This window comes from Erithacus rubecula, assembly GCF_903797595.1.
Source record: "Erithacus rubecula genome assembly, contig: scaffold_141_arrow_ctg1, whole genome shotgun sequence".
In the NCBI taxonomy this organism is placed as follows: Eukaryota; Metazoa; Chordata; class Aves; order Passeriformes; family Muscicapidae; genus Erithacus; species Erithacus rubecula.
In genome coordinates this window covers 439,630-452,231 of record NW_027635538.1, presented here as the reverse complement: position 1 = coordinate 452,231, position 12,602 = coordinate 439,630, and the positions used below count along the sequence as shown (strand labels likewise).

The window sequence follows — 12,602 nt, the reverse complement described above, 5'->3', positions numbered from 1 at the left end:
GTGTCCCCCCAGGCAGTGTCTCTGTCCCCTGCAGTGTCTCTGTCCCCGCAGGAGGCGCTGGCTCTGCAGGGTGTCTCTGTGTCTCTGTGTCTGTGGTCTCTGTGTCTGTGTCCCCTGCAGTGTCTCTGTCCCCGCAGGAGGCGCTGGCTCTGCAGGGTGTGTCTGTGTCTCTGTGTCTGTGTCTCTGTGTCTGTGTCTCTGTGTCTGTGTCCCCTGCAGTGTCTCTGTCCCCGCAGGAGGCGCTGGCTCTGCAGGGTGTGTCTGTGTCTCTGTGTCTGTGTCTCTGTGTCTCTGTGTCTGTGTCCCCTGCAGTGTCTCTGTCCCCGCAGGAGGCGCTGGCTCTGCAGGGTGTCTCTGTGTCTCTGTGTCTGTGTCTCTGTGTCTGTGTCCCCTGCAGTGTCTCTGTCCCCGCAGGAGGCGCTGGCTCTGCAGGGTGTGTCTGTGTCTCTGTGTCTGTGTCTCTGTGTCTGTGTCTGTGTCTCTGTGTCTCTGTGTCTCTGTGTCTGTGTCCCCTGCAGTGTCTCTGTCCCCGCAGGAGGCGCTGGCTCTGCAGGGTGTCTCTGTGTCTGTGTCTCTGTGTCTGTGTCTCTGTGTCTGTGTCCCCTGCAGTGTCTCTGTCCCCGCAGGAGGCGCTGGCTCTGCGCCGCCCCGATTTCATCTCGCGCTCGGGGCAGCGCCTGCGGCACCTGCGGCTGCTGCGGGAGGAGAGGCGGCGGCAGCGGCGGGAACGGCTGGAACGGCTGGAACAGCTGGAACAGCTGGAGCAGCTGGCACAGCCGGCACCCCCGGAGCAGCTGGCACCCCCGGAGCAGCTGCAGCCTGCGGGCAGGGGGAAGCGGGGCAGGGCTGCTCACCCGCCCACCCCAGGTGCGGCTCCTCTGCTCTCCATCCCTTCACTCCTCACTCAGCCCTTCCTTGCTGCTCATCAACAAACGCATTTTTATCATTCTCACTGCACTCACTCCACCCTGGTGTCTGTGAGATCTTAGAGAGTTTTTTTGTAAAAACATCTGTAAAACTTACAAAGGGCTGGTTGATGTCACGTTCATCATTCCCGTTTCTCACAACTTTCCCTTCAGGTTTCCTGACGAAGGAGAGAAGAGCAATTCCCAAGAGAGAAATGTTTCAGAGGTCTAAAAGGTGAATTTGGGGAGTTTAGTTTGGGTGGGTCGGTGCCCTGGGCAGGGAGGAGCTTTGGTGCAAATCGTTCGGGGAGAAACCAGAGGGAGAAATGTCCTATGGAGATCACAGGGGAGGTTTTGGGGTCAGGCAGTTTTTAGGATCAGGCGGGTTTCAGGATCAGGCAGTTTTTAGGGTCAGGCAGGTTTTGGGATCAGGCAGTTTTTAGGGTCAGGCAGTTTTTGGGGTCAGGCAGTTTTTGGGGTCAGGCAGTTTTTGGGGTCAGGCAGGTTTTGGGGTCAGGCAGTTTTTTAGGATCAGGCGGGTTTCAGGATCAGGCAGTTTTCAGGATCAGGCAGTTTTCAGGATCAGGCAGTTTTTAGGATCAGGCAGTTTTTGGGGTCAGGCCGTTCCCAATCCCGGTTTGTGCCTCTCCCCGGTGCAGGATCTACGAGCAGCTGCCCGAGGTGAGGAGGAGGAGGGAGGAGGAGCAGAGGAGGCTGGAGTACAGCTCCTACCGACTGCGGGCTCAGCTCTACAAAGCCGTGAGTGCCCGGGGGCAGGGCTGGGCTGGAGCGGGATTTCAGAGCTGCTCTTTGGGACCTGCCCAATCTCCACTCACACCTACAAAATCCTGTTTGTTCACACCCAGCTCACACTGGCCTGGCCTTGTTCATCCTGCTGGGGTTCAGCTCAGCTCAGGGTTATCAGTGTCTGTCCTGTCCTTTAGGGTTTAAGGCTCTGCTCAGGTTAAGCTCAGCTCAGGGTTATCAGTGTCTGTCCTGTCCTTTAGGGTTTAAGGCTCTGCTCAGGTTAAGCTCAGCTCAGGGTTATCAGTGTCTGTCCTGCCCTTCAGGGTTTAAGGCTCTGCTCAGGTTAAGCTCAGCTCAGGGTTATCAGAGTCTGTCCTGCCCTTTAGGGTTTAAGGCTCTGCTCAGGTTAAGCTCAGCTCAGGGTTATCAGTGTCTGTCCTGCCCTTTAGGGTTTAAGGCTCTGCTCAGGTTAAGCTCAGCTCAGGGTTATCAGTAGCTGTGTCCTGCTCTTTAGGGTTTAAGGCTCTGCTCAGGTTAAGCTCAGCTCAGGGTTATCAGTGGCTGTGTCCTGCCCTTTAGGGTTTAAGGCTCTGCTCAGGTTAAGCTCAGCTCAGGGTTATCAGTAGCTGTGTCCTGCTCTTTAGGGTTTAAGGCTCTGCTCAGGTTAAGCTCAGCTCAGGGTTATCAGTGGCTGTGTCCTGCCCTTTAGGGTTTAAGGCTCTGCTCAGGTTAAGCTCAGCTCAGGGTTATCAGTAGCTGTGTCCTGCTCTTTAGGGTTTAAGGCTCTGCTCAGGTTAAGCTCAGCTCAGGGTTATCAGTGGCTGTGTCCTGCCCTTTAGGGTTTAAGGCTCTGCTCGGGTTAAGCTCAGCTCAGGGTTATCAGAGTCTGTCCTGCCCTTTAGGGTTTAAGGCTCTGCTCAGGTTAAGCTCAGCTCAGGGTTATCAGAGTCTGTCCTGCCCTTTAGGGTTTAAGGCTCTGCTCAGGTTAAGCTCAGCTCAGGGTTATCAGAGTCTGTCCTGCCCTTTAGGGTTTAAGGCTCTGCTCAGGTTAAGCTCAGCTCAGGGTTATCAGAGTCCTGTCCTGCCCTTCAGGCTCTTCTCTCTCTGGAGATGTTTGCTCTCTCCTCTCCTGCTTTCACACAGGTGGAATTTCCCTCCCCCAGGTGTGAACTGTCTCCTCAGCAGAGCAGTTATGCAAACTGATTCTCACTGCTGTGATTCCCTTCTCACAGGAGTTTATCAGGCTGGCTTTACAAGGCCTGGCTTTCCGAGGTTTTACCCCTCTGGAGCACCAGCATTCTGGGATTTGCTGAACTGAGGTGCAGAGTGCTCAGGCTGTGCTCCAGCTCCCCTTCCTTCCCTGAAATCTCCCATTCCATGGGAGCTCCCAGGAGCAATCTGGGGATTGGTGCCAGAGGGGAATAGTGCAGGGGAGCAGAGCCCAGCCCAGGCAGGACAGGGAGCCCTGCCTGAGCCTAGCTTTGGCTCAGGGAATTCCCAGCTGGGCCTAACGAAGCCTGGAGCCATCCTTAGCTCAGTCCAAAGCTTGCAGTGCTGCTCACTCACCTGGATTCACAGTTTGTGTTTGCACTGGGGTCAGCCAGGATCCCATCTGGGGAGCTGTGGGACAAACCAGTAACCCTAAAACTAAAACTGGCCTTTCTTTAAACTCTGCATCTTAAACTTGCACTTCAGTTTTAGTGTTAAACTCTGGCTGGAGCAATCCTTTCCTGGAGTGATCCAGGCTGGGGTATTTGTTGGGAACTGCAGTCATTGGCTTTTGTAATTTTAACACTTGTAATGTGTTCTCCAAAACATCTTCCTACTCTCATCTGGGGAATTTACCACTAGAAGGATTTTAATTTGTTGCTGTAACTTGGGCTGGGTATTTTCAGGACATTTTTTCCCCCCTGGTCTGAGAATTGCAGATGCTGGTACAGCAAAGTTTGAGCAATGAATGAGTTCTGGCAGGCACTGGAGTGAGGGAATAGGATCAGAACTGTGCACATAAATGTGGGGTTGGTTCATGGCAGGAACTCAGCCCAGTGCTGGAGCAGCAAAGCACCAGGAGGAGCTGTAAATGAGGGCAAGGATGGCTGAGAGCAGCAGTTCCTGAGGGAGCTCCCCGTGCCTGGAAATGATCCAGGGATTCTGTGGGATGACTCCAGAGAGGAGACAGAGCTTTGGGAAAGGAAGGAGCTGCTCCCAGAGCTCCATGAGGGATGAAATCCCAGTCAGGGACCACCTCAGTGTCCAGCTGAGATGCAGCTGAGTTTATTGGACTCAAAATAAGACCCCAGATCAGTGAATTTGTGTGGATCAAACTTGCTTCCCTTCAGTAAAGCAGAGTGCAAATGTCCCTGCAGGGCTCTGGGGAGGGAAGGGCTGGCAGTGACAGTCTGGGGCTGCTCACTGAGGTCAAAAGAGAATTATCAGAAGTTTTGTTGGCACTGAGTGAGGGGGAAACAACGTGGGCCCACCTGGAACTGGAACCATAAAAATCCCTGGGCTGGCTGCACAGACATTGCTAATGTGTGAAATTGTTCAAGGCTTCTGCTCATCAAGGTAGCAAAGTTATTTTTATCACAGGATCTGGGCTGGTGTTCTGTCCCAGCAGCCCTTTGCTTTTGTCCTTTTAATTTCAAATGGAGGATAAAACCATCCCAGTCACATCAGGGGATGGGCAGCCCTGGAATTTTGCACACTCTGCAGTGGGAACAGATTCTGCTCTGGTGGCAGCAGCACTCAGTGAAGTGGAAATGGATTTTCCGAGTTTATCAGATGCAGATTAATTGCATTGCTGAGGTTTTCCACTGGTGGAGGCAGTTTGTGATGGCAGTAAAAGGGGAGAACTCCCAGAGGGAGCAGCAGGGAGTGGCCAGCACTTCCCTCTGCCCCTGAGGGTGTTTGAGTTTGTCATTTCTCAGGGCTGGGGACCAGCAGGTGCCAGTGCCCAAGGGGAGCAGCACTCTGGGGGATTCTGGAACCACTCCCTGCTGGTGGAGGGGACCTGAGAGCCCCCTGGCCCCAGAGCAGCATCTGGGCTGGCTCTGCTCTGCTCTGGCTCTTCTCCAGCCAGCTCCTGCATTTCCAGCCCCTCTTGGGGAGATTGCAGCTGAGGCTTCTGGGCTCAGGACTGTCCCTGCTCACATTTCCCTCTGTTCTGCTCACATTTCCCTGTTCCCTGTTCACATTTCCCTCTGCTCCCTGCTCACATTTCCCTCTGTTCCCTGTTCCCATTTCCCTGTTCCCATTTCCCTGTTCCCTGCTCACATTTCCCTGTTCCCTGTTCCCATTTCCCTGTTCCCATTTCCCTGTTCCCATTTCCCTGTTCCCATTTCCCTGTTCCCTGCTCACATTTCCCTCTGTTCTGCTCACATTTCCCTGCTCACATTTCTCTCTGTTCCCTGCTCACATTTCTCTCTATTCCTTGCTCCCATTTCCCTGTTCCCTGCTCACATTTCCCTGTTCCCATTTCCCTGTTCCCTGCTCACATTTCCCTGCTCACATTTCCCACAGGAATATCCTGGTGTCCTCAGTGAGCAATCCTGAGCTGTTTGAATTGTGCCCCAAGCTGTAAATTCCCATTTTGGGCAGTTTTTGCCCCTTGCTGCCAGGCTGGACAGGGCTTGGATCCCCTGGGACAGTGGGTGGGGTGGGGGGTCCCAAACCCCTCTGTGCTCTGCATTTCTCATTTCCCAGGCACTAAAACTCATTTCTGTCCCTGTGTTTTTCCCTCAGAAAATCACCAACCGTGTGCTGGGCAAGAAGGTGTCCTGAAGCTGAGGGAGGATGCCCAGGCAGCTGCACAGGCACTAAAGGATTCTGCAGCCCCACTCTGTGCTCTTGGCTCCCTTCTGTGCTAGTTCACCCTGCCCTGGGGCACTGTCAGGGTTTTCAGTCAGTAGCTGGGTTTTTGTAGTGGTGTTAGGCACTTCCAGAGGAGAAACAGAGTCTGGGAAAACTTGGTGTTTGTAACTCCCTGGTTGGAATAGCAGTTTTATATATTTATTTTCAATGAGTTTTAACGAGGATGTTTTTTAAATTTATTTTTTAACTCCTGTCTCAGTGTAGCAAATCCACTTGTTCTGTTTTGTATCTTAATAAAACACCTGAGCTGGTGCAGCTGTGTGTGAGCAGGGGCAGGAGGGGCTGAGCAGGGGCAGGAGGGGCTCTTTCCTGGGATAATCCCCTTTGTGGGAGGGTCTGTGCTGGTCAGGAGGGTGCAGAGCAGAGAGCAGCTGCTGCAGTGCTGGTTTCAGTTTCTGTGACCATCAGCAGGCAGTTCATGGGCTGGATAAACAGGAAAAGACATCAGGGGGAAGCAGAGTGGGTGTGAGTGTGGCTTCCATGGGCTCTGCCTCAGGCTGGGCAGTGGAGCCCAGAAACAGCTGGGAGGGAGCAGCCAGGGCAGGGGGAGGGTCTGGAGAGACCCTGCAGGGAGCTGGAATGCAGGGACAGACCCAGGGAATGCTCCAGGGAAGAGGAGATGGGGCTGGGGTCCTGGGAAGGGATTCCCAGATTCCCTGGGCCCCTGGCAGTGCCCAGGGCCAGGTGGATGGATTTGGGTCCCCTGGCACAGTGGGGGTGTCCCTGGGTGGGGTTTAGGGTTTCTCCAAACCCAAACCATTCCAGGATTCCCTGGTCCAGTCTCAGGAATTGGAGTTAAAATGCAGATTACAAATTTGGGATAAATCAGCCTGTGGCTTTCCCTCCTTTCCAAACCCAGTGTTCCTGTTTATCCCAGACCCAGCCTGGTTTGGGTTGAAGGGCCCTCAGGCCCCTCCAGAACCATTCCCAGCTGGAATTTGCTCCTTCCCCTGCCTTGTCCTTGGCCCCAGCTGGAATTGCTGCCTTGCCTTTGGGGTTTTGCTCTGGAAATGAGCTTTGTGTGCAGCTGGAGCTCAGGGTGGGGCTGGTCCCTGATGGATCCCCTGGGACACACAGGGACAGATTTTGTTCCCTGGAGCCCTCACCAGGTCCTTGGAGCTCCTCAAGGCCACTCAGCTGCTGGTTTGTGCTTTTAATTACTCTGAGGGCAGCTGGAGGGTCCTGCTGCTCCAAAACCCCTCTGAGCCCAGGGCAGGGCTGCCCCATCCTGTCCCCAAGTGCCACCTGCCCAGGGTGTGGCATCTCCAGGGCTGGACAAACCTTTGAGTGATGGGATTTCCCCAAAACCTCAGGAATTGTGCTGATTGCAGGGTGCACTCACCCCTCCAAATCACTGCACAGAATTTGGGTGAATTCTGAGAGTTCTGCAGGGGGAGTTAGGCCAGGAGTGGATTTTTCCAGCACTGTTGGAGCAGATTTGTGTTTGCAGTTATTCAGAGTTGTCCTTTGATCAGTGACCTGCAGCTGGAAACCTGCATGGGATGGAGGAGGAGGAAATGGAATAGAGGTGCAAAAATCCACATTTTGCTTTTTTAAAAAAATTTGAGCCTTTTTTCCCCTTCAGAAGCACCTTCCATTTCTTCCCCTGTGACCATTTCCACTCCTCCTTCCTTTGTAAATTCCATCCCAAGGGAATCAGCCCTGATCCTTCTGTCACAGGCAGCCCTGGGGGGTTTTGGGTCCTTCCTATGGAGAATCCTTCTCATTTTGGATGATTTTGGGGTCCTTCCTATGGAGAATCCTCCATCTGGATGTTTTTGGAATTTCTCCTGTGGAGAGCCCTTCCCAATCTGGATGTTTTTGGAATTTCTCCCATGGAGAGCTCCTCTCCATTTGGATGTTTTTGGAATTTCCCCTATGAAGAACCCCTCTCCAGCTGGATGTTTTTTGAATTTCTCCTGTGGAGAACTCTTCTTCATCTGGATTGTTTTGGGATTTCTAACCATGGAGAACCCAATTTGGATTTTTTTAGAATTTCTCCTATGCAGAGCCCCTCTCCATTGGGATTTTTTTGGGATCCATCCCATGCAGAACCCCTCTCCATTTGGATTTTTTTAGAATTTCTCCTATGCAGAGCCCCTCTCCATTGGGATGTTTTTGGGATCCATCCCATGCAGAGCCCCTCTCCCCTCAGGGTTTGGCTGCTGTCTGTTCTCCTGGCTGGGATCTGGGCAGATTTCCCTGCAAATGCACTGCAGTGATGATGGAAACATGATTTCCCTGGAAAAGGGAGTTCCCCAGGCTGCAGTCTTTGCATCAGATTAAAGGGATTATGGATTTTACATCAGATTAAAGGAATTATGGGTTATACATCAGATTAAAGGGATTATGGATTTTACATCAGATTAAAGGGATTATGGATTTTTACATCAGATTAAATGGATTATGGATTTTACATCAACCCTCCCCAAAGTCCATCTCATCTTTTCTGTGGCTGGATTATAATTCACTTTTCCTGAAGGAACTCCCTGAGGAGGACATGACTTCCTGACAGGCTGTTCATTAGTGCAGATCCCACTTCAATGCAGTGAAGCAGATTTTTATTTATTTCCTTTGTGCTGCCTTTGTGAGCCAGTGATGCACTTGGGGCCAGCTGGGCAGGAATTTGGCTGGAAATGGGAAAGGCCCCACACTTTCACACCAGCAGGGTTTGGAAGTCAAGCTTCCAGCAGTATTTTCCTCCCTCCATCAGCAGATAAAGTGAATTCTCCTGCCAAATGGGAGCCTGCAGCAGGGTGAGTGACCCCAGCCTGACAAATGGAACCCCAGTGATGGATGCTGCTGGAAGGAGCTCAGATTCCAGGGAATGAGGCCACTGTGAGAGCCTCCCTGGGGAAAAGGGGATTTTACATCCAGTTTTATGCATGTGCCCCTGTTCTGCAGCCCTGGAGAATTCCTGAGGGAAATGGGAAGGGAATGGAGAATCCCTGAGGGAAATGGGAAGGGAATGGAGAATTCCTGAGGGAAATGGGAAGGGAATGGAGAATTCCTGAGGGAAATGGGAAGGGAATGGAGAATCCCTGAGGGAAATGGGAAGGGAATGGAGAATTCCTGAGGGAAATGGGAAGGGAATGGAGAATCCCTGAGGGAAATGGGAAGGGAATGGAGAATCCCTGAGGAGCTGGGAAGGGAATGGAGAATCCCTGAGGAGCTGGGAAGGGAATGGAGAATTCCTGAGGGAAATGGGAAGGGAATGGAGAATTCCTGAGGGAAATGGGAAGGGAATGGAGAATCCCTGAGGGAAATGGGAAGGGAATGGAGAATTCCTGAGGGAAATGGGAAGGGAATGGAGAATCCCTGAGGGAAATGGGAAGGGAATGGAGAATCCCTGAGGGAAATGGGAAGGGAATGGAGAATTCCTGAGGGAAATGGGAAGGGAATGGAGAATTCCTGAGGGAAATGGGAAGGGAATGGAGAATCCCTGAGGGAAATGGGAAGGGAATGGAGAATCCCTGAGGGAAATGGGAAGGGAATGGAGAATCCCTGAGGAGCTGGGAAGGGGCTCAGCTGGAGCAAAGGAGGCTCAGGGACCTTGTGGCTCTGCCAGGAGGGGACACTGGGGGGATTTGGGATCTGGGGACAGGGACAGGAGGAGAGGGAAACGGCCCCAGGGTGGAAATTGGAGGGTTTAGTTGGGCATTAGGGAAATTCTCATGGAAAAGGTGTTTGGGAAGAGTCTCCCAGGGTGTCTCTGCAGCCCCAGGCTCTGGGGTGGGTGACAGGGACCCCAGCCCCTCTCCCCTCGTGCTGCCCTGGGCTCTGCAGCCCCAGGCTCAGCTGCTGCCTGTGCTGACAGGGCAGCTCCTGTGCTGCCCACAAAAGGCTTTTGTGGCTCTGCAGCAGGTCCAGCTGCTGCTGCCAGCCCTGGGGAGCAGCCAGGCCCTGCTGGGACACCCCTGGGGACACCAGGGCTGTCCCTGTTCCTGTCCCTGGCTGCTGCTCCCTCCCAGCCTGGCCCTGGACAGGCCCTGCTGTCCCCTGGCCCTGCTCTGCCCCATTCCCACTCTGGCACACAGAGGGGTGGAATTTGCAGCATTTGTCCTTCCCTGGAGCTGGCAGGACCCTGTCCCCAAATGTCACCTTGGGCAGGGGCCTGGCAGCTGTCCCCATCTTCAGGGTGAAATCATTTGCAAAGCTTTAATTACTACTGCTAATCAATATTGGGATCTTAATAACCATTGCTGGATGCTGGCCCTGAGTGTGGCAGGGAGAGCTGGGGGAGCCCCCAGGGGCTGGGGAGGGGGAAAGGAGAGAGTGAGCATTGCCTCAGCCCTCTGCTCCTGCTCTGGGGACATGGGGACACTGGGGACAGAGTGGGACACACTGGGACACTGGGATAGGGGCCCTGCCCATGGATGGGGTGGAACGAGCTAAGATTCGAGGTCCCTTCAATCCAACCCATCCTGGATTAATATTAATAATCAGCATTAATAAAATCAATTAATGTAATGCATAATATTATAAATACTAATGATAACAATCAGTATAATTAATATTATTGTTAACAGCAACTGTGGAGTGGACTGAGGGTCACAGAGGTGTCTCTGGTGGGATATGTGGAGTTATTTAATTATTTTATTCACTTAAATCACTGGGAACCACCCCCAGGCTTTCCTCAGGCAGTAGAGAGGGAAAGGGGTGGGGGATTGATGGATGGATCCATGGATCCATGGATGGATGGATCCATGGATGGAAGAATGACTGTGGGACCAGGGCTGGCTGGATCCATGGATGGATGGATGGAAGGATGGATGAGGAGGATCTATGGATGGATCCATGGATGGATGGAAGGATCTATGGATGGATCCATGGATGGAAGAATGACTGTGGGACCAGGGCTGGATGGATCCATGGATGGATGGAAGGATCTATGGATGGATGGATGGATGGATGAGGAGATGATGGATTGATGGATGGATGGATCCATGGATCCATGGATGGAAGAATGACTGAGGGGCCAGGGCTGCCGCAGCCGCGGCGGGCGGGGGAAGCCTGGCAGCCGCCGAGCCGCGGGTCTGGTTCTCATTAAGCGGCCGGGCCGGGCCAAGAGACACAGCAATAAATAAAGCGAACAAAGCCGCCCCCTCTCGCCGCCCCCCCGGCCGGGCTGCGCCGGGGGAGGGACCGGCGGCTGAAAGAGGAGGAGGAGGTCGGGCCGGAGGCGCCGAGTCGGGGCGGTGACAGCCCGGGAGCGGCGGCATGGCCGGGCCGGGCCCCCCCGCGCCCCGCCGGGGCTCGGCCAGGGGCTGGGGGCTCCGCCTCGCCCTCCTGGGGGTCCTGCTGGGGCTCCCCCCGCGGGGCCGGGCGGGGCCGGCAGGTACGGGGGGCTGGGGGCGCGGGGCGGGGATGGGGTGGGATGGGATAGGGATGGGATAGGGGTGGGATGGGATAGGGATGGGATAGGGGTGGGATATGGCTGGGGATGGGGTCGGGGGCTCCGGGCTGCGCTCGCTCCCCCCGGGAGCCCCCAGACCCCCGGCTCCGCTCCCGTCCCGGCGCTGCGGCTCCCGATAGGATCGGGATCGGGACCGGGACCCTCGGCACAGGGTCGGCTCTCGCCCCCAGGGCCGGCTCAGGACGCCCATCCCGTGTCCCTCCCGAGCCCATCCCGTGTCCATCCCGTGTCCATCCCGTGTCCCTCCCGAGCCCATCCCGTGCCCATCCCGTGTCCATCCCGAGCCCATCCCGTGTCCCTCCCGTGTCCATCCCGAGCCCATCCCGTGTCCATCCCGTGTCCATCCCGAGCCCATCCCGTGCCCATACCGTGCCCATCCTGTGCCCATCCCGAGCCCATCCCGTGTCCCTCCTGTGCCCATCCCGAGCCCATCCCGTGTCCCTCCCGAGCCCATCCCGAGCCCATCCCGTGTCCATCCCGAGCCCATCCCGTGTCCCTCCCGAGCCCATCCCGAGCCCATCCCGTGTCCATCCCGTGCCCAGCCCGTGTCCATCCCGAGCCCATCCTGTGCCCATCCCGAGCCCATCCCGTGTCCCTCCCGAGCCCATCCCGAGCCCAGCCCGTGTCCATCCCGAGCCCATCCCGTGTCCCTCCTGTGCCCAGCCCGTGCCCATCCCGTGTCCATCCCGTGTCCATCCCGAGCCCATCCCGAGCCCAGCTCCCGTTCGTGGCTCTTGGGCAGCAGTTCGGGGTTTGTGCTGCCGTGCGGGTTTTGGGGTGAAACGTGGCTCGTTCGCTGGGTGAGGATTTTCCCGAGGCTCATTTTTAGATGGGAGCCAGAGCAGGACCGGGGGTGCCAGTTCCCCTTCGGCCGCCCCTTCCTCATCCCTGTTTCCTTCTCCAGCCATTGGAGAAGTCAGGGCTGATGTTCCCCTACCCACAGCACATTTTCGGTTATTATTTTTTTCACTTCCGAGCCTTGCCGGGCTCTCTCTCGGTGCTGCTGAGTTTTCCAGCAGATCCAAGGGATCTGGGAGCAGCTGGAGGAGCGGGGAGGGCGGTGGGAGCCAAAGCTCAGCTCGGGTAGCCCGAGGAGAGGGGAGAGCTGCTGCCCCGGCGGAATTTGGGGTCTGCGGGGTCCCTGGGGGTCCCGCGGCCCCGGTGCCAACATCCCAAAGGCCAAGGCAGCGCTGCTCCCCGCAGCATTCCCCAGAAGGGCTGGAATGAGCGTTTTCCAGGAAACCGAGGGGAGGGGAGTGTGGGAAACCCTTTCTGTGCCGCATTTGGGTTTATTTGAGTTGGGTTTTTGAGGCCCCGTCTCGTGCTCTGAGTCAGATTCCCAGCGAAAACTAGAGACTAAGCAGTGGGAAATTTGAAATATGGTGGCTGAAATCTCATCTCTGCCATCTCCCAGCTGAGGGATTTTCGGGCCGTGGCCCGGAGCCCAGCGGAGCCGCCCCTGTGTCCCGTCCCCTCCCCGGCCGGCGTGGGAGAGAGCGGAGCGGGGCAGGCAGGGCTGCTGCCCTCCTCCCTTTGGGAGCTGAAAATGCCGGGATTCATTCCTGAAAATACCGGATTCATTCCTGAAAACACTGGCATTCATCCCCTCGCTCCGCAACGGGAGGGCACCAAACCCCGCCGAGCCGAGCCCGTGCCTCAGTTTC

General features: G+C 55.4%; 1 long non-coding RNA gene across 1 annotated transcript; it reads left to right on the top strand.

Annotated features, from left to right (window-relative positions):
- The first annotated feature begins 1,066 nt into the window (after nucleotides 1-1,066).
- Nucleotides 1,067-5,538, top strand: LOC306816685. Its single transcript, XR_013777753.1, has 3 exons — nucleotides 1,067-1,140; nucleotides 1,565-1,664; nucleotides 5,394-5,538. It is a non-coding gene; the product is annotated as an uncharacterized lncRNA (long non-coding RNA).
- The last annotated feature ends 7,064 nt before the right edge of the window (nucleotides 5,539-12,602 follow it).